The sequence below is a fragment of the Pinus tabuliformis genome, chromosome 1_1, assembly GCF_031772625.1.
Source record: "Pinus tabuliformis cultivar Carrire ecotype Pingquan chromosome 1_1, CPIR1, whole genome shotgun sequence".
In the NCBI taxonomy this organism is placed as follows: Eukaryota; Viridiplantae; Streptophyta; class Pinopsida; order Pinales; family Pinaceae; genus Pinus; species Pinus tabuliformis.
The window spans coordinates 558,321,816-558,341,128 of NC_142297.1; positions in this window are offsets into that span (position 1 = coordinate 558,321,816).

The window sequence follows — 19,313 nt, forward strand, 5'->3', positions numbered from 1 at the left end:
GGGGTGACCCTTGGTGGTGAAATTTGGGCAAGTAGACTGTGCCGCTAACGCATGTTCCACGTTACGAGCTACCTTGCAAGCCTCTGACCATGTGGGAGGGTGGTGCAGTCGGACGTGGGCATGTATGGCTTCTTTAAGACCGCTAATAAAACATTCCATGTAGAACGCATCTTGGAGACCCCTAGTGCGGAAAGTTAAGGCTTCAAGGGCTGTAATATATTCATCCACTGTGCCAGTCTGTAGGAGCTTAGTGAGACGACCCAAAAAAGCGGAGTCATGGACAAAGTGCTCTATAAGAGATTTTTTGACAGTGTCCCAAGTCAAAAAAATTCCATTGCAACGTTGATGCCATTGCCACCATTGCCATCTTTCATTGTCCAAGTACATGCTCCCCACCATAAGTTGAGTCTCATTATCTAAGATGTAATTTAGATTGAAATACTGCTCCATTTGTGCTACCCATGCTGTCGGGTGAGAACCATCAAATTTATGCATATCCAGCTTGGGAGGTCGCGAACGAGATTGTTGGTGGGTGCCCCAGAGGTGAAGAGAGTGGCTAGACTCACCCTCACTATGTTCATGGCCAATATACGCCTCCTCGCGGGCTTCTGCCTTGCCCTTAGAGAGTTGGTTAGTTAGTGACGTCAGCTAATCTTGGAGGTCTTTCAAGGATTGTTCAAGTTTGTTGATCTTCTCATTGGCCATAGCTTGAGCTCTAGTTTCTACCATGCACCGATCTGATGTACTTGAAATTTCGGACCGCATGAAATTTTTTTTGGCACTAACAATTGAATGGTACCACTGTGCTCAACTCGTTGTCCTAATTCTTATGGGCTAGAACACCAATAAGCACCCCGGGGTTTTTTTTTTTTTTTTGAAAACTCCTAACGGAGTTTTACTACTTGCTTAGGAATATTGCAGTAGCTGAATCCCCAAAATGTCAATGCTGCCAAAAGTCTTGCGAAAATCACGCCCCAGTATAGGAACCCCACACAACTACTCAGATCTGGTGGATCTCAGAGATCTGAATGGATAGCTCTGAGCGGCGGAACAGATTGCTGCTGCGGATCTGATGGATCTAATAGATCTAAATGGCTATTCTGTTAACTCGGAACTGCGGGACTGATGTCTGTTGCTGCTGCAAACTCCACTTGCGAGATCTGATCTGGCAGAGATTATGCGTGATCTAGAGATAGAAAAGGGAACTATGGTCTCGAGGAGTGTTAGGTGCTACAAATTGCAATATACATAAGGGTCTAACAGTGGTACTCGACCCAATGTTTCAGGGCTCTAACTAAGGAGGATCAACCGTACCCTTAGCCATACAACCCGACTACCCTATCATACGGGCGAGTAATCTCTCCGAGTGTTGTTCTCGGTGTACTATAGCAGTAAGATGGCTGACAATTTATCTATGGTGAGGTTGCAAAAGAGCTAGGGGGCTTCCGATATACACAGAGGGTACTTGGAAGACAGTCTGTGCGCGGTTCTGTCTAATGCGCTACTACTCGAAGGGGTACCCACAGGGGTTACAAGGGAGTCCAACAAGCGTGAACACCTCTTGTATTTCCTGCGTGCATGCCTCCCCAAATCCGCAGGTTTATACGTTCAACGACAGATCCCGTGGTTTAAAGACGCCGGAACACGTCTCTAGCCAAAAAAAAAAATTGCTAAGAAATGGAGATCCCACCGGCCCTGGAAAGTGCTCTGATACCACTTGTTATGCTCTTAACCTACAAGACGATATCAGAATACCAAATATGCGAAGAGATATACTTGTTGAGATTTTCTATTTTAATTAATTTTGGAAAAAATCTCATGTATGTGACAACAATAGGATTAGTTGCTATATCAGCTCCAGTATTTTTTGAGGAGGAGTTAATGCATCCTATATTTGTTGTGAGGGAATTTATGATTCAGTTTTATACTCCAGCTATAAGAAATGTAATCCCGTAGAGGATTGTGAGAGTGTAGAGAAAATAGGGTGAGCTGAGAGTATGTGTGAAGAATTAAAATTGTTGTAATCTCCTGTTGAATAATAAGATTGCCGATGCCTCTGTTCTGGTGGACGTAGCCCAGATTGGTTGGGTGAACCACGTTAAAATCTTTGTGTTATGGTTTTGTGATTTTGTATGTGTTGTGTATGTATGTTTATTTTTATTTCCACTGCGCATTGTTTGGTCTAACAATTGGTATCAGAGTGGCGCAGCAGAAGCGTGGAGGGCCCATAACCTACAGGTCTCTGGTTGTGGAGCTGGTACATGTGACAGAGACGCGGAAAGTGAAGCTTTTTTGGTTGGCGCGGTTTTGGCTGGAACAACAGCGCCAATTTTGAGCTAAAGAAGGGGCTGGCGCGGTTTATTCAGTAACAGTCGCACCAATTGGCGCGGAAGTCCTAGGAACAGTCGCGCCAACGCGCTAGAAAGGGCTATTGGCGCGGAAACGAAAGGGTTAATCGCGCTAATTTCCTGCCTTACATGGTTTTTGTTTCAGGCGCGGGTCTTCTGCCGTCAAGGAGCGCCAGGCATTTCAGGTGTAGGTTTTCTGCTGTCGAGGAGCGCCAATAAGTTTTTCCTTCTGGTAAACCTGCAATTTTTTTGGTTTTTTCTTTTCTTTTCAAATTGTAATTACATGGTACGACAGAGGCATTTTATAGTATAAAGAAAAGGCACTTTTTTAATTTGGAATTGGAGATTCTGTTTGTTACAACATGGCAAAAACTCAAAGTGCTCGTTTTGAGATCAAGAAGTGCAAAAATAAAATCTGGAAAGTGAAGATGCATGATCTACTTGTGCAACAAGGCGTGGCGAAGGCGCTGTTGGGAAAATCCAAACAGCCTTACACCATGACAGATGATGAATGGAATGAATTGGATTGAAGAGCTTTGAGCGGTAGTCGATTGTGTTTGGCAGATGATGTTTTGTTTAACATCGTGTCAGAGAAAACTGCTGTTGGTTTGTGGACAAAGCTTGAGAAGATGTACATGACAAAATCCTTAACCAATAGGATTCTTCTGAAGCGACAATTGTACAGTCTGCGAATGAAGGAAGGTACAACTATTACTAATCATTTGAATGTCTTTAATACTCTCCTGGTGCAATTAGAAAGTATAGAAGTAAAGTTTGAATCAGAAGATAAAGCTATAACTTTATTATGCTCGTTTCCCGAGTCATGGGATCATTTTGTTACTTCTATAAGTCTAAGTATATCAGAAACCCTTGAATTTGATGTTGTTGTTGTAGCTTTGTTGACTGAAGAGACAAGGAAGAGGCCAAATTCCGAAACCTCTACATCAGAAGCAATGATGGCTAGAGGTCGTTCTAGAGAAAGACGCTCCGGAAAGCACAGCAACTCGCGTTCAAAATCGAAAGGGAAGAAGAGTAAGGTAAAGTGCTGGTTTTGTGGCAAATCGAGACATTTGAAGAAGGACTGTTGGAAGAGACAACAAGCATCCAAAGAAGACTCTTCAACAGAGAAGAAAGAAGAAAACACAACAAATATAGGTTCGGCATCCAAGATAGGTATGAGTGATGAAGTGTTATCAGTTGATTTGTCTAGTCATGATCAACATTGGCTGTTAGATTCTGGTGCATCAAATCACTTGTGTATTCATAGGGAATGGTTTAAAACTTATAAACCAATCAATGATGGAGTAGTTTACATGGGAAATGATGTCACATGTAACATTGTGGGAATTGGAACCATTCAGCTTAAAATGTTTGATGGGACAAATAAAATTTTAACTGATGTAATACATGTGCCTGAACTAAGGAAAAACCTCATTTCATTAGGAGTACTAGACACTAATGGATATAAAACCTTTATTCAAGGTGGAGTAATGAAAGTTTATAAAGGAATTTTACTAGTAATGAAAGCAAAGAAGGTTGGAAATCTTTTTCAGTTAGAAGGAAGAACAGAGTCAGATCATGTTTCTACAGTGTCTGAAAACGACAATAATTCTATTCGTTTATGGCATCAAAGGTTGGGCCATATGAGCGAAAGAGGTTTAAAGATTTTATCTGATCGTAAGTTACTTCCTAATTTAAAGTCTGATAAGTTAGATTTCTGCAAACATTGTCTGTTTGGGAAACAAAGCAAGCAGAAGTTTAAAACTGGAAAACATACTAGTAAGGGAATCCTTGATTATATCCATTCTGATGTTTGGGGTCCGTCTCCTACAACCTCATATGGAGGTTCGTCATATTTTGTATCTTTTATTGATGATTTCTCTAGAAAAGTGTGGGTCTACATGTTAAAGAAGAAGTCTGATGTGTTTACAGTTTTCAAACAGTTTAGAGCATTAGTTGAAAACATCACTGGAAGAACTATTAAATGTCTAAGAACTGACAATGGTGGTGAGTTTACTTCAAAGGAATTTGATAATTATTGCAAGGAAGCTGGGATCGAAAGACATAAAACCAATGTGTATACTCCTCAACAAAATGGAGTTGCTGAACACATGAACAAGACTCTTTTAGAGAGAGAAAGAAGTATGTTGAGTAACGCCAATTTGCAGAAGTAATTATGGACAGGAGCGGTTGCTACAACTTGCTATTTGATAAATCGATCACCATCAACTACAATAGGATGCAAAATTTCTCAAGAGGTATGGAAAGGTCATCCTTTTGATTGTTCTAAACTGAAAGTTTTTGGTTGTGATGCATATGCTCTAGTTCCAAAACATCAGCGTTCTAAATTAGATCCTAAATCAAAAAGATATATCTTTGTTGGATATGGTGATGGGACTAAGGGATACAGATTGTGGGATCCTACTACTCACAAGATCATCATTAACAAAGATGTTAAATTTAATGAATCCTCACTTGAAAGTTCAGATGTAGATGATAAATTGAAACAGGATAATGCATCTAAGCTTCAACACATTCAGTTTGAAACCAATTCAAATACTGATGAAGATCAAGATGAACATGGTTCAGATGCTAGTCATGAACAAGTTTCAGATGTAGATCATGAACAAGTTTCAGATGTAGATCATGAACATGTTTCAGATGCATATCATGAAGAAGTTCCTACAGATAATAATTAGCAAATTGTGGAAGTACCAGAAACATATTTAAGGAGGTCCACGAGAATTAAACGTCCTCCTAGAAGGTATGATGATTATGTTACTTCAGTTGCTTTAACCGCTAACGATGATGAACCTTTGTGCTATCAGGAAGCTGTAGAAGATTCTAAAAGTGAAAAGTGGAAAGAAGCTATGAAGGACGAGAAGATGGCATTAGACAAGAATGAAACATGGGATCTGGTAGAACTTCCTAAAGACAGAAAAACTGTGGGATGTAAATGGGTGTACAAATTGAAAAGGGGTGTTGATGGTTCAAAGGACAGGTACAAAGCAAGGCTGGTCGCGAAAGGTTTTTCTCAGAAAGCAGGCATTGATTTTCATGAGATATTTTCACCAGTTGTAAAAATTGTTTCAATTCGAATTATATTAGCATTAGTTGCCTTAATTGATTTAGAATTACAACAACTAGATGTTAAAACTGCATTTTTACATGGAGATTTAGATGAGGATATTTATATGGAACAACTAGAAGGGTTTGTTCAAGATCGCAACAAGAAATTTTTCTGCAGGCTCAAGAAATCATTGTATGGTCTGAAGCAATCGCCTCGACAATGGTACAAGAAATTTGATTCTTTCATGTTGAGTCAAAATTATATAAGAAGTGAATATGATCATTGTGTTTACTTTAAGAAATTACATAATGGCATGTTCATTATCTTAGTGTTATATGTTGACGATATGCTTGGCATGTTCATTATCTTAGTGTTATATGTTGACGATATGCTTTTAGCAAGCAAAAGCATAACATAGATCAACAGGTTAAAGGCTCAGATGGCTAGGACATTTGATATGAAAGATCTAGGAGCAGCAAGACAAATTTTAGGCATGGAGATTTTCAGAGACAAGAGCAATGGTAAGCTGTGGCTATCACAACAGAAGTATATTGAGAAAATACTCTTGAGGTTTGGTATGAACAATGTGAAGCCTGTTTTAGTCCCTTTAGCTTCCCATTTTAAGCTTTCTTCAAGTTTATGTCCTAATACAAATGAAGAAAAGGAATATATGTCTCGAATTCCATATGCCAATGTAGTAGGTTGTTTAATGTATGCGATGGTTTGTACTCTACCAGATATTTCACATGCAGTTGGGGTTGTCAGCAGGTATATGGCAAATCTAGGAAAAGAACACTCGTCAGCAGTGAAATGGGTGCTTCAGTATTTGAGAGGCACAAGTGATTATTGTATCACTTATAACAGAAGTAGTGAATTTGTTTGCAGATATGTTGATTCCGATTTTGCAGGTGATTTGGATAAGAGAAGGTCAACTTCAGGGTATGTCTTTACTCTTGCAGGTGGAGCTATTAGCTGGATGTCAAAGCTACAGAATATTGTTGCTTTATCCACTACTGAAGCAGAATACATAGTTGCTTCGCATGCTTGCAAAGAAGCGGTTTGGTTGAAAGGTTTGATTGGTGAGTTTGGTAGGTTACAGGACAACATCAAGTTATTTTGTGATAGTCAAAGTGCAATTCATTTGGCTAAGAATCCGGCCTATCATAGTAAATCTAAGCATATACCTATCAAGTACCATTTTGTAAGACATGTTATCACTGAAAAGGGTGTTTCTCTTGAAAAAGTACATATGAAGGAAAACTGTGCAAACATGTTCACGAAACCAGTTTTGTTAGAGAAGCTACGTTGGTGTCTGGCTTCTCTTGGCTTGCAGAAAAGATAAAAATAATAAATGAACAGGGTATCAGGCTAATTGTTGTCAAGGTGGAGATTGTTGAGATTTTCTGTTTTAATTAATTTTGGAAAAAATCTCATGTATGTGACAACAATAGGATTAGTTGCTATATTAGCTCCAGTATTTTTTGAGGAGGAGTTAATGCATCCTATATTTGTTGTGAGGGAATTTATGATTCAGTGTTATACTCCAGCTATAAGAAATGTAATCCCGTAGAGGATTGTGAGAGTGTAGAGAAAATAGGGTAAGCTAAGAGTATGTGTGAAGAATTAAAATTGTTGTAATCTCCTGTTGAATAATAAGATTGTCGATGCCTCTGTTTTGGTGGACGTAGCCCAGATTGGTTGGGTGAACCACGTTAAAATCTTTGTGTTATGGTTTTGTGATTTTGTATGTGCTGTGTATGTATGTTTATTTTTATTTCCGCTGCGCATTGTTTGGTCTAACAATACCCAGAACATAGAATAGTGAGAAACAACAACAAGTATTTTATTATTCATAAAACAATGTTCACTTGCCTCTTCGAGGGGGCAACCTCCAATAGAGCAAAGCTCGATTACAAAATAAGACACGATGCTCCTCGCAGGGAGTCTCTATCCTTTATATATGACTCATACATGCAATACCATGGAGCAATACCATGGTTCTTATGAATACCATCTATCTAATACCATGGCCCATAACTAACTGTGGTCCTGTCATTAAATGCGGGTTAACCACTTACAATTATTAATATGGGCTTTATTGACTCTTTACTTAACTATAACTATGAATTGATCCTACTACATAAATAAGGGGGTTAGGGTGGGACCCTAACAAGTGTTGTTGCTCCAGAAACTCTAGTAACACAAAAAATATCTAACCTGAATCAGAATGATGCCTCTGTCATTAAAGTATCTGACTGTTATTGCTTCTGTCGACTGAAAAACTCTGCACCACTATGCTCTTCAGCATCTGACTGCTCTAGCCTCTGTCACTTTGATCTCTAACTGCATCAATCACACTGGTTCCTCGTGCTGCATCCATGTTGTTGTTGGTTCTATCTCCCAACACTGCATCTGCACTGTACCTCCTCTCATCTTGTTGCATCGTGCTGCCCAATGTTGCACTGCAACTCAGTTACTAAGAAGTAAGTAATTGATCTTCCAACTGACCTGCTTGTTGGGCTAGAAACACCCTCTGATGTTGAAGCTCCCTCTATCGCTCCATTCACATTTATCTCTACCCACTCAGCCAGTCCTACTACTCCTCTTCGGGGCTCCCGTAGCAAGGTCTAATCAAAGAGGCTGGGTACCTTAAGGATCTTGCCCCTATTTCAGCCTTCTTGGGACTATCTCTTCACATCGCCGCACCTCACACCTAAAGGTATGGCTGCACGTGATCCCTCTGCCCACTTGGCTTGAAATTTCCCCCTACTGGAGGTCTTTGCATGAGTGGATGCCTCCACTCGATCTCCTCTCAGCTTCTTCAGTTGTGGCTGCTCCACAACCTCTTGAAGTTGCTTCACCAATTATGGCTCCTCCACAATTGTTTGAGACTTCTTCTGGCGTTTCATGTTGAGAGGTAATGTACTTTCCCTCTCAACCACCAAGTCTCCAACATTTGCCTTGCTCCTCAAGGCTTTGCATGCATCTTGAACCTCAAGAGCATACAGGTTTTGTACCTGCGAACCGATCTGTTTCACCTGACCCGTGGTGATGTGTTTAAGGAAAACCTTTCCCTTACTAAAGACAACATCGTAGCCTTTGTCCTCCAACATTGCGATTGATACCAAGTTATTCTTCAGTCTAGGCACATACTTCACATCTATCAAGGTAATGAGAGCTCCATACTCCCTCTTAAAAGCAACTATGCCCACTCCTGAAACACTATACTTTTCATCATTACCCATCTCTATGCGCATCTAGAGGTCTTTCTCCTCCAAGGTACTGAACAAACTCTTATCGCCATTCATGTGGAATGAGGCTCCACTGTCAAGAAACCAACCACAACCCATCATCGATGAAACCATGCATGCGATGAGGGTAAAATCCTATTCGAACTGAGAGGCCAATGCCTCACCTTCAGATCCTTCCAAGGATCCCTTCTCAGATTTTTTCAATGGATAATTAGTTGCATAATGGCCCACCTCATGACAATTAAAGCATCTCACTTTAGCTTTTTCAATCTTCTTCCCACCATGGGAAGAACTCGATTTGGAATGAGAATCCTTCTCCTTCCCTTTCCTTGCCTTACTGGCTAAGGCTAGATTTTCTTCATCCTCTTTCGATGAAGAACCATCTCCGGTGCTCCTCCTAATCTCCTCCTGCATCAAATCCAACCACAATTGTTCCCAATCTGGTAGTTTCTCTCTTCCATTCACTGAGTCCTGGTAGCTATGCCAACTCTTAAGAAGACCGAGGAGAGCAAGACTCACCATGTCATCATCGGCTGTCGTGATTCCTACACTTCCAAGCTCATCTCTACAGGTGGTGAGCTTGTTCAAATATGTAGAGATTGTGTCGCCCTTTTCACACTTGATTTTCTGAAGCTTGTCCTTCAGCGCCAGCTTCCTCTGGTCGTTGTTGTTCTGATATAGATCCTTCAATGTCTTCCACATTGAAAACAGAGTCTCCTTCCCATGGAGACTCGAGACAATATGGTCTCGAACTCCCTCCAGAAGAATCCTCCTCGCTCTCGCCACACATTTCTTCCATTCTGCCAATTCTTGGGCATTAGCTACTGCTGGCTTGGGGACTTCTTGATCAATGAAGTCCTTCAAACCATTGTCCTCTAATACCGCTTCCATGCGATCCTTCCAGGCTATGTAATTCGAGCTACCATCTAGGGCATACTCGAGTCTCAAGCCATTGAACACCATTGGTGAACTTTGAGATGTGGTAAGAAATCGATTCTGTACCTACAATCAAGAACTTCAAACTTCGAACTTCTCCCTTATTTGTATACTATTCCCTGCTTTGATCACCTTTGCTCTGATACCATGTAGAAATTTCTCTATGGATCAGCTAGCTGGATACTAAAGCAAAATACTTAATTTACTTCTACAATCAAACTTGCGGAAGCTTAATTGATTTTGAGCAAGATCAAACAAAACACATATAATAGAGAAGAAGAATCAATACACATGAAACACAGAAGAATACTCTGGGGAAAGCCTCAACTAAAAACCTCGCTTTCTTTATTATCATACAAGTGGAAATATCTCTGGATTACACAAAGCTTTAGCTCGCAAGCTATCCAGCTCTCAGTACAATCCCTCACTGCTGCTCATAAACAGAATAGACAACACATATGCCTTCCTTTAGTCCTCCAAGCCTCCTATTTCCTTGTGCAGTTTCTCCTGGGTCCTCCAGCTGCCACTTGTGTGTTTCTCACCTCACACACTGCTCTAACCTCTAAAATAACTGCGCAATCCTGAAGGAGTTAATTCCTTCTGCATGGATGAATTTCCTTTATAGAAAAATTCCTCCAACTGATAGTACAATGTCCTTGTCTTTAATCTCAATTGGGTCTCTGTCTGAAGTGACATGCATAAGTTATTTATGAGAGAATATTCAGTTATCTAGAGAACACTAGTTGCATGCATGCATGCATTAACTGACTGAACTCACAATCAGTTCCACAAACTGTTCGGAACTAATCTAACTGGACTTAACTCAGTTAACTGAGCTAACTAATTACAACTCAAATACAACTCATCCTTATCTCCTTAATTAAGGGATAACTTCCTCAATCAAAGGGATAACTGTTGCATGTATTCACAAAGACTACATGTTTAATTTTTTCCAACTAATTAACTCAAGACGAATGAATTAATTATTTTTCAAACAGCTAGTGAGACTAAATTCGAATTTTAATTCTCAATTTTGATTCAAGGACCAATCAAAATTGGAATATATCTCGAAATGCTATTTATAGCATTGCTATTTTTAACATTTCTATTTTTTGCTATTTCCAACAGAGTTGGAGTATATCGTGAAATGTTATTTTATAGCAATGCTATTTTTAACATTTCTTGTTGCTATTTTCAAAAAATATGTAGAAATAAAAATAAGGGTCATTCTAGGGACGTTACGTTCCACGTCGTTATTTATGCACTATCCTTAGTGCATCATATACATGTGTACAATCAAAATAGGAGTGGGCATGCATCATATACATATGTTCATAGTTATTCCCTTCTTTGAGATGATATGACCCATAAATGAATTTGCTTTTGGTAGCAGGATCAATTACTCATCTTGGCATAGAGTTGATGTTCTTTGAGTGGTTATAATATCATCCTCAAATGTTGCTCATGTTCCTATGATTTTTAATATATAAAGATGTCATTTAAAAATAATACTATGACGAACTTGTCTAATCATTCTTTGAGAATGAGTGGATGATCTGAATTGGATAATTATAATGTTTGTCATCCATCTTTATGCTTTCGAATTGGAAAAAGTAGAGGAATAAACTCATGGGACCATTTTTATCAGTGGGACCTGGTTTATCAAATTGGAATATGAAACCTTCAAGGGGCATTTTGAGGCATCAAACAACGTTTTTTAGGGGTAAAATTATCACTTTAGCATTGCACCTTTTTATCATATTCTATAGATAGAGACTTTTCAATGACGCAAGAAACGGATCAATCAAACTCCGTATGCAAAAATTATGCCACTCAGAAATTGACCTTCCTATTTTCACCATCATAATTCAAGAGGATGCCACATCAGCCCCCATTAATCATGGAAAAGGGGCTAGCCATGTGATTATGACGAAAAAGACTCTAAAAGATTCCATATTGTAGCTATGGTTAAGAGTTGAGGTAGTCAAACCTAACCATTAGTGGGCTAGCAAGTTGTGTTTTGTCCAGGCCACTATGAGGAAAAGGGGTTCCATTCTTTTGAGTTCATTTCTTCCATAGATGAGCAAAAATAACTGGGAAGGATATGAGATAGAGTACATAAATATGATTTGTACACTATAGTAGCCCATGAGCCATAGGCCATACTTCTTTGTACTCACAACCATTTTCTATTTAAAGAAAGAGAGCATAGCGTCCTCACCTTCCAATTGGGTTTTCTCCTGAAAGGGTTCCCCAGGGCATATATTAAGTCAGTCATGGTTTTGTAATTTTTTATTTCAGTGTTCTCTATTTTCTACATGATTTTAATTTTCATGCATATGCAATTAACCATTATCTACATATCCAAAAATCTAAAGAAAAAAACCCTAATAGTGTAGATTTTGGATTTTTAAATATAGTTTTATTAGATCTACTATGATGAAATGGATAGTGGAATATCCACAAACGTTTATAGATTAGTGGACCCCATGCCAATGTTGTGATAACATCCAGGCCAATGGAATGATTATGTTGCAAAACACTACTGCTAATTTTTCGGCCAAACAAATTGCTACAACACTCGGTCAAATAGTTGTTGTAACAGTGGCTGGAGTAGTTGTTGCAACATAAGTTGGAGTAGCTACTACGATGTAGGTTTATGCAATGTTTCAATACCCTATGCTGCAACACATGTTCTACAACACCCTTGCTAACATGGATTAAAACCATTTTGTGCATGAGCTAATATCATAAAAGGTATGTGATATGACAATTTGTTGTTGTCAACCTAGAAAAGGGTAACAACTCAGAGTAAGTAGCGAAAGGTACATATTTCCTTTTGCATAATGAATGACATTAATGGACATCATCTATGCTTGCCTTGACAATATTGCATGCATCATTCACCATAACACCCCACGACCACCATTAGCCTATAACACAATCTACACCCTTAGCCCATGATTACCCCATCTCACTTAAAAATCGTCGCCCTCATTAAATTGTTCATTCAAACTTATAACTAACAGTCTGTCTAAGCATTGAGCAAGGACAATCGAAGGTTCATAAAATCACAAATAACTCACAAAGACCCTCCTATTGCAAGCTTATGACAACATTTTGGCACCTTTTCAGGCTACAGGTTAGATAGGGTATGCTGAGTGTTTGCAAGGGTATGATGATGCCATCGCCATGGAATTTGCACTAAATTTCTAGCATGATAGGTTTGTGCTAGGAGGGACAGTAGTCCAGTTCAATGAACACACCATAGCCACAATGTTTGGGCTACCATAAAGTTGATCATGACGGTATTTTAGGAGGAAGCCCTAACTTGAATTGATTGAGCAATGTTTTCATCTAGGAGAGAGTTTGGCAAAGAAAGGAAGTGGCTTTGACAGGGAGTCTTTGTCACCACCTTGAATAAACATAAATCTCATCATACGAAGATACTTCACATGCAAAAGGTACCACAGGGTTATTTATCAGCATCATTTGTGGTTGTTGGACTACTTGACGCACTCGTACCTCGTCAACATGCCATTCTTTCTCTAAAAACACTATAACAAATGACCTCCAACATCTATAAATATAATAAAATGAAGGACACCCTCTCGTATCACTACTTGATCAAGTTGTTGGTGGAGCACACATTGCAAAGGGAAGGTCACATTTGAGATGACATTGTGCAATCTGAAATAAGAGTATTAATTGTTGCAATTCCACTAGAAGTTGCAGGTGTTGCGATCCCTATGGAAGAAGTTGCCACAACTCTCAAAATAGGGGAAACTCTTGAGTTGTAACCAAAGGAAGAAGAGGCTAGGGAAGGCCATGATAGTGACCTGGAAATCACTAGAAGCCTACCCTTGATAATGAGGTTGAGGTGGATGACTAAAAGGCTTGCACAACAACTATGCCGAGGAAAAAGAGAACAAGTTATAACAGGAAAGAAGAATCTGCATCAATTGTAGAGGAATTAACAACCCCTATTATAGCACAAGAACGAGCAGGGGTGGGAGAAGAAGAAGAAAAAACCATTGCTACAACACAAGAACAAGTAGGGGTGGAAGAAGTAATACATGTTGCAATATGGATAGATCTAGAGGAGATAGCAACCCCTATAGCAACATCGGAGCTAGCAAGTGTGGTAATAAAAGAAGAAGAACCTATTTCAACATAGGAAGAAGAAAATGAAAGCCCTGCTAAAACACAAGAACCAATAAGAGAAATTGAAAGGGAAGCCTTGTTGGAACAAAATAACCATTACAAGAAATTGAAGAAGATTGAGGCCTTGTTGAACCACAATAACTAGAAGGGATGGAGGAAGGAAAGATTGATGCCTTTTCTACAACACAAGAACCAATAGAGGAGAACTTGCAAAAATATTTTGCTGCAAAATAGGAAGCAGAAACGGTTACATCACTAAGTGATATAACACAAAAAGAAAAGATAGCTCCCTGGGCCAACATTGTTGCCCAAAGCTTGAGGAAAATATACAACAAATGAAGAAGAAGAAATATATAGATACTTTTTCCTTTACTCCTATGCATTATTTTATTATCAATAATAATAAAGTTAGGGAAAAACGTAATAATGAATTGCAAGCCAAAATTAGAGTTTTAGAGGCCAAATTGAGAGGAAACTAGTCCTTTGAGGGATGTTATGTTTCTTAGGTAGTACAACTCCTTGACATAAGGAATAATAAGGATCTTACTCTGGTGGCAAATGTAACAATTCAACAGAAGACAATTCCTACCCAAGACAAGGCTTTCCAAATAGAGATTAAATTGTTCATTAAAACTTATAACTAACAGTCTGTCTAAGAATTGAGCAAGGACAAGGGAAGGTTCATTAAATCACAAATAACTCACAAATACCCTCCTCTTGCAAGCTTATGACAACATTCTGTCACCTTTTTAGGCTACAGGTTAGATAGGGTATGTTGAGTGTTTGCAAGGGTATGATGATGCCATTGCCATGGAATTTTCCCTAAATTTCTAGCATGATAGGTTTGTACTGGGAGGGATAGTAGTCCAGTTCAATGAACACACCATATACACAATGTTTGGGCTACCATAAAGTTGATCACGGCGGTATTTTAAAAGGAAGCCCTGACTTGAATTGATTGAGAAATTTTTACATCCAGGAGAGAGTTTGGTAAAGAAAGGAAGTGGCTTTGACAGGGAGTCTATGTCACCACCTTGAATAAACATAACTCTCATCATACAAAGATACTTCACATACGAAAGGTACCACGGGGTCATTTATTAGCATCATTTGTGGTTGTTGGACTACTTGACACACTCGTACCTAGTCAACATGCCATTCTTTCTCTAAAAACACTATAACAAATAACCTCCAACATCCATAGATATAATAAAATGAAGGACACCCTCTCCTATCACTACTTGATCAAGTTGTTGGTGGAGCACACATTGCAAAGGGAAGGTCACACTTGAGATGACATTGTGCAATCTAAAGTAAGAGTAGTAATTGCTCCAACTCCACTATAAGTTGCAGGTGTTGCGACCCCTATGGAAGAAGTTGCCACAACTCTCAAAATAGGGGAAACTATAAAGTTTCAACCAAAGGAAGAAGAGGTTGGGGAAGGCCATGATAGTGACCCGGAAATCACTAGAAGCCTACCCTTGTTAATGAGGTTGAGGTGGATGAATAAAAGGCTTGCACAACAACTATGCCGGGGAAAAAGAGAATAAGTTATAACAAAAAAGAAAAATTTGCATCAATTTTAGAGGAATCAACAACCCCTATTATAGCACAAGAACGAGCAGGGGTAGGAGAAGAAGAAAAAAGCATTGCTACAACACAAGAACAAGTAAGGGTGGAAGAAGTAATACATGTTGCAATGATAGATCTAGAGGAGATAGCAACCCCTACTGCAACATCATAGCTAGTAGGTGTGGTAATAAAAGAAGAAGAACCTATTTCAACCTAGGAAGAAGAAAAGGAAAGGCCTGCTAAAACACAGGAACCAATAAGCGAAATTGAAAGGGAAGCCCTGCTAGAATAAAAGAACCATTACAAGAAATTGAAGAAGATTGAGGCCTTGTTGAACCACAATAACTAGAAGGGATGGAGGAAGGAGATATTGATGACTTTTCTTCAACACAATAACCAATAGAAGAGAACTTGCAAAAAAAATTTGCTGCAAAATAGGAAGCAGAAAGGGTTACATCACTAAGTGATATAACACAAAAAGAAAAGGTAGCTCCCTGGCCAACATTGTTGCCCAAAGATTGAGGAAAATATACAACAAATGAAGAAGAAGAGATATATAGATACTTTTTCCTTTACTCCTATGCATTATTTTATTATCAATAAGAATAAAGCTAGGGAAAAACATAATAATGAATTGTAAGCCAAAATTAGAGTTTTAGAGGCCAAATTGAGAGGAAACCAATCCTTTGAGGGATGTTGCATTTCTTAGGTAGTACAACTCCTTGACATAAGGAATAATAAGGAGCTTACTCTAGTGGTAAATGTAACAATTCAAAAGTAGACAATTCCTAGCCACGACATGACTTTCCAAATAGAGATTAAATTGTTCATTCAAACGTATAACTAACAGTATGTCTAAACATTGAGCAAGGACAATGGAAGGTTCATTAAATCACAAGTAACTCACAAAGACACTCCTCTTGCAACCTTATGACAACATTTTGTCACCTTTTCAGGCTACAGGTTAGATAGGGTATGTTGAGTGTTTGCAAGGGTATGATGATGCCATCACCATGGAATTTGCACTAAATTTCTATCATGATAGGTTTGTGCTAGGAGGGATAGTAGTCCAGTTCAATGAACACACCATATACACAATGTTTGGGCTACCATAAAGTTGATCATGATGGTATTTTAGGAGGAAGCCCTAACTTGAATTGATTGAGCAATTTTTTCATCCAAGATAGAGTTTGGCAAAGAAAGGAAGTGGCTTTGACAGGGAGTCTTTGTCACTACCTTAAATAAACATAAATCTCATCATATGGAGATACTTCACATATGAAAGGTACAACAGGGTCATTTATTAGCATCATTTGTGGTTGTTGGATTACTTGATGCAATCGTACTTGGTCAACATGCCATTCTTTCTCTAAAAACACTATAACAAATGACCTCCAACATCCATAAATATAATAAAATGAAGGACACCCTCTCCTATCACTACTTGATCAAGTTGTTGGTAGAGCACACATTGCAAAGGGAAGGTCACACTTGAGATGACATTGTGCAATTTGAAGTAAGAGTAGTAATTGTTGCAACTCCACTAGAAGTTGTAGGTGTTGTGACCCCTACTGAAGAAGTTGCCACAACTCTCAAAATAGGGGAAACTCTTGAGTTGCAACCAAAGGAAGAAGAGGCTAGGGAAGGCCATGATAGTGACCTGGAAATCACTAGAAGCCTACCCTTGATAATGAGGTTGAGGTGGATGACTAAAAGGTTTGCACAACAACTATGTTGGGGAAAAAAAGAATAAGTTATAACAAAAAAGAAGAATCTGCATCAATTGTAGAGGAATCAACAACCCCTATTATAGCACAAGCACGAGCAAGGGTGGGAGAATAAGAAGAAAAAACCATTGCTACAACACAAGAATAAGTAGGGGTGGAATAAGTAATACATGTTGCAATATGGATAGATCTAGAGGAGATAGCAACCCCTACTGCAACATTGGAGCTAGCAGGTGTGGTAATAAAAGAAGAAGAACCTATTTCAACATAGGAAGAAGAAAAGGAAAGCCCTGCTAAAACACAAGAACCAATAACAGAAATTGAAAGGGAAACCCTGCTGGAACAGAAGAATCATCACAAGAAATTGAAGAAGATTGAGGCCTTGTTGAACCACAATAACTAGAAGGGATGGAGGAAGGAAAGATTGATGCCTTTTCTACAACACAAGAACCAATAGAGGAGAACTTGCAAAAATATTTTGCTGCAAAATAGGAAGCAGAAAGGGTTACATCACTAAGTGACATAACACAAAAAAGAAAAGGTAGCTCCTTGAGCCAACATTGTTGCCCAAAGCTTGAGGAAAATATACAACAAATGAAGAAGAAGAAATATATAGATACTTTTTCCTTTACTCCTATGCATTATTTTATTATCAATAAGAATAAAGTTAGGGAAAAACATAATAATGAATTGTAAGCCAAAATTAGAGTTTTAGAGGCCAAATTGAGAGGAAACCAGTCCTTTGAGGGATGTTGCATTTCTTAGGTAGTACAACTCCTTGACATAAGGAATAATAAGGAGCTTACTCTGGTGGCAAATGTAACAATTCAAAAGAAGACAATTCCTACCCAAGACAAGGCTTTCCAAATAGAGAATGACAAGCCTAAATTGACAGAGTCAACCACCTAGATTGAGCCTATTTTGATGAAGATGAGGCTGAACAAGTATATCTCCTAGATGTGTGGCAAAAATATAAAGATTAAAATGGAAAAATAAATGATGAAAACTTATGAAGAAGGTGTCTTGCCCATTAAGGGACATTGATAGGCTATCAAAAGCCTTAGATAGAAGTGTGAAGAGTAGTTAGAAGCCCATAGAGACAAATGGGATAATTGGAGGAAGGATATGAAGGGGGAAGTTGAGAAGACCCTCTAACTATAGAGAAAGGTGGACAAGCTAGAAATTAAAAGATTAAGCTTTCCCCACTGGTAGAATTTTCTCTTAGTTACAAGGCTCCATCTCTTATCTACGTAGTGTACTTATAGGAGAAAACACCTTATGTTTAAGAGGAAAGCCATCATGAAAAAAAAAACATATGAGATCACTTTTCCAAACACATCCTTGGAAGCTTATTATGAAAGCACTAATGAGGAGAATAATTTGTTGTATCAACCATACCAAGATAACATTTTGTTGCACCTTGATTCAATTTGGAATCCTTACCTTTTTGTGGGAGATTTTCTGCTAAGAGCCTTTTCATCTTACTTGAATAACCATATTGACTAGTCAATCGCTCAGAAGGTGGCAAAGAATAAATTCAAATGAAAGCTATGGGAAATAGGGGAGTATTGTAGGCCTAAAAGTGTTCTCCTTACACATTACAACTGGGTGAACTCTCGACAACATGCAACATTTATTGCCCACAAAAGAGGGGAGACCATTAACCATTGCATAACACGAATTGAGATATTATATGAGACAACTATGGAGGGTTGCACTCAATGATGGAAATAGGCCTTAGAGGACATACACCACAAGGACCCCTTTAATCCTAGTAATCTTGCAATGGCACTAGATAGACTTCACTTATCCATAAAATGCATGGAAATTCATGGAAATCAACGACTAGGCCTCATTTTCCACTAAACTGTGAAATGGATGCCTTTCCCAAGATATCAAAGAGACTACATCATGACTAAAAAGGAAGATCTCCCCTATTGGAGGTTATTTTAAATAGAAAAGGCTACCATCATGTCCATGAAGTAGGGGGGTTTGACTATAGTGTCAACAATCTCCATGGGAACCACACCCTCACAAACTCAAATTGACTGCCTCGTTTCATAGGGACGTGCAAGAGTTTTGCATGTTTTTAATGCCCGTCAAAAACCATTTTTCTCATCTTTCCCCTTTTCATACCACTCTATCACCTATTTTTCCTATACTGATGCATTTTTTTATCAAGGTGCAATTATCTTCTTATTATGTAACTTTAATGTGCATTCTTTTCTATTTAGGAAGGAATTTA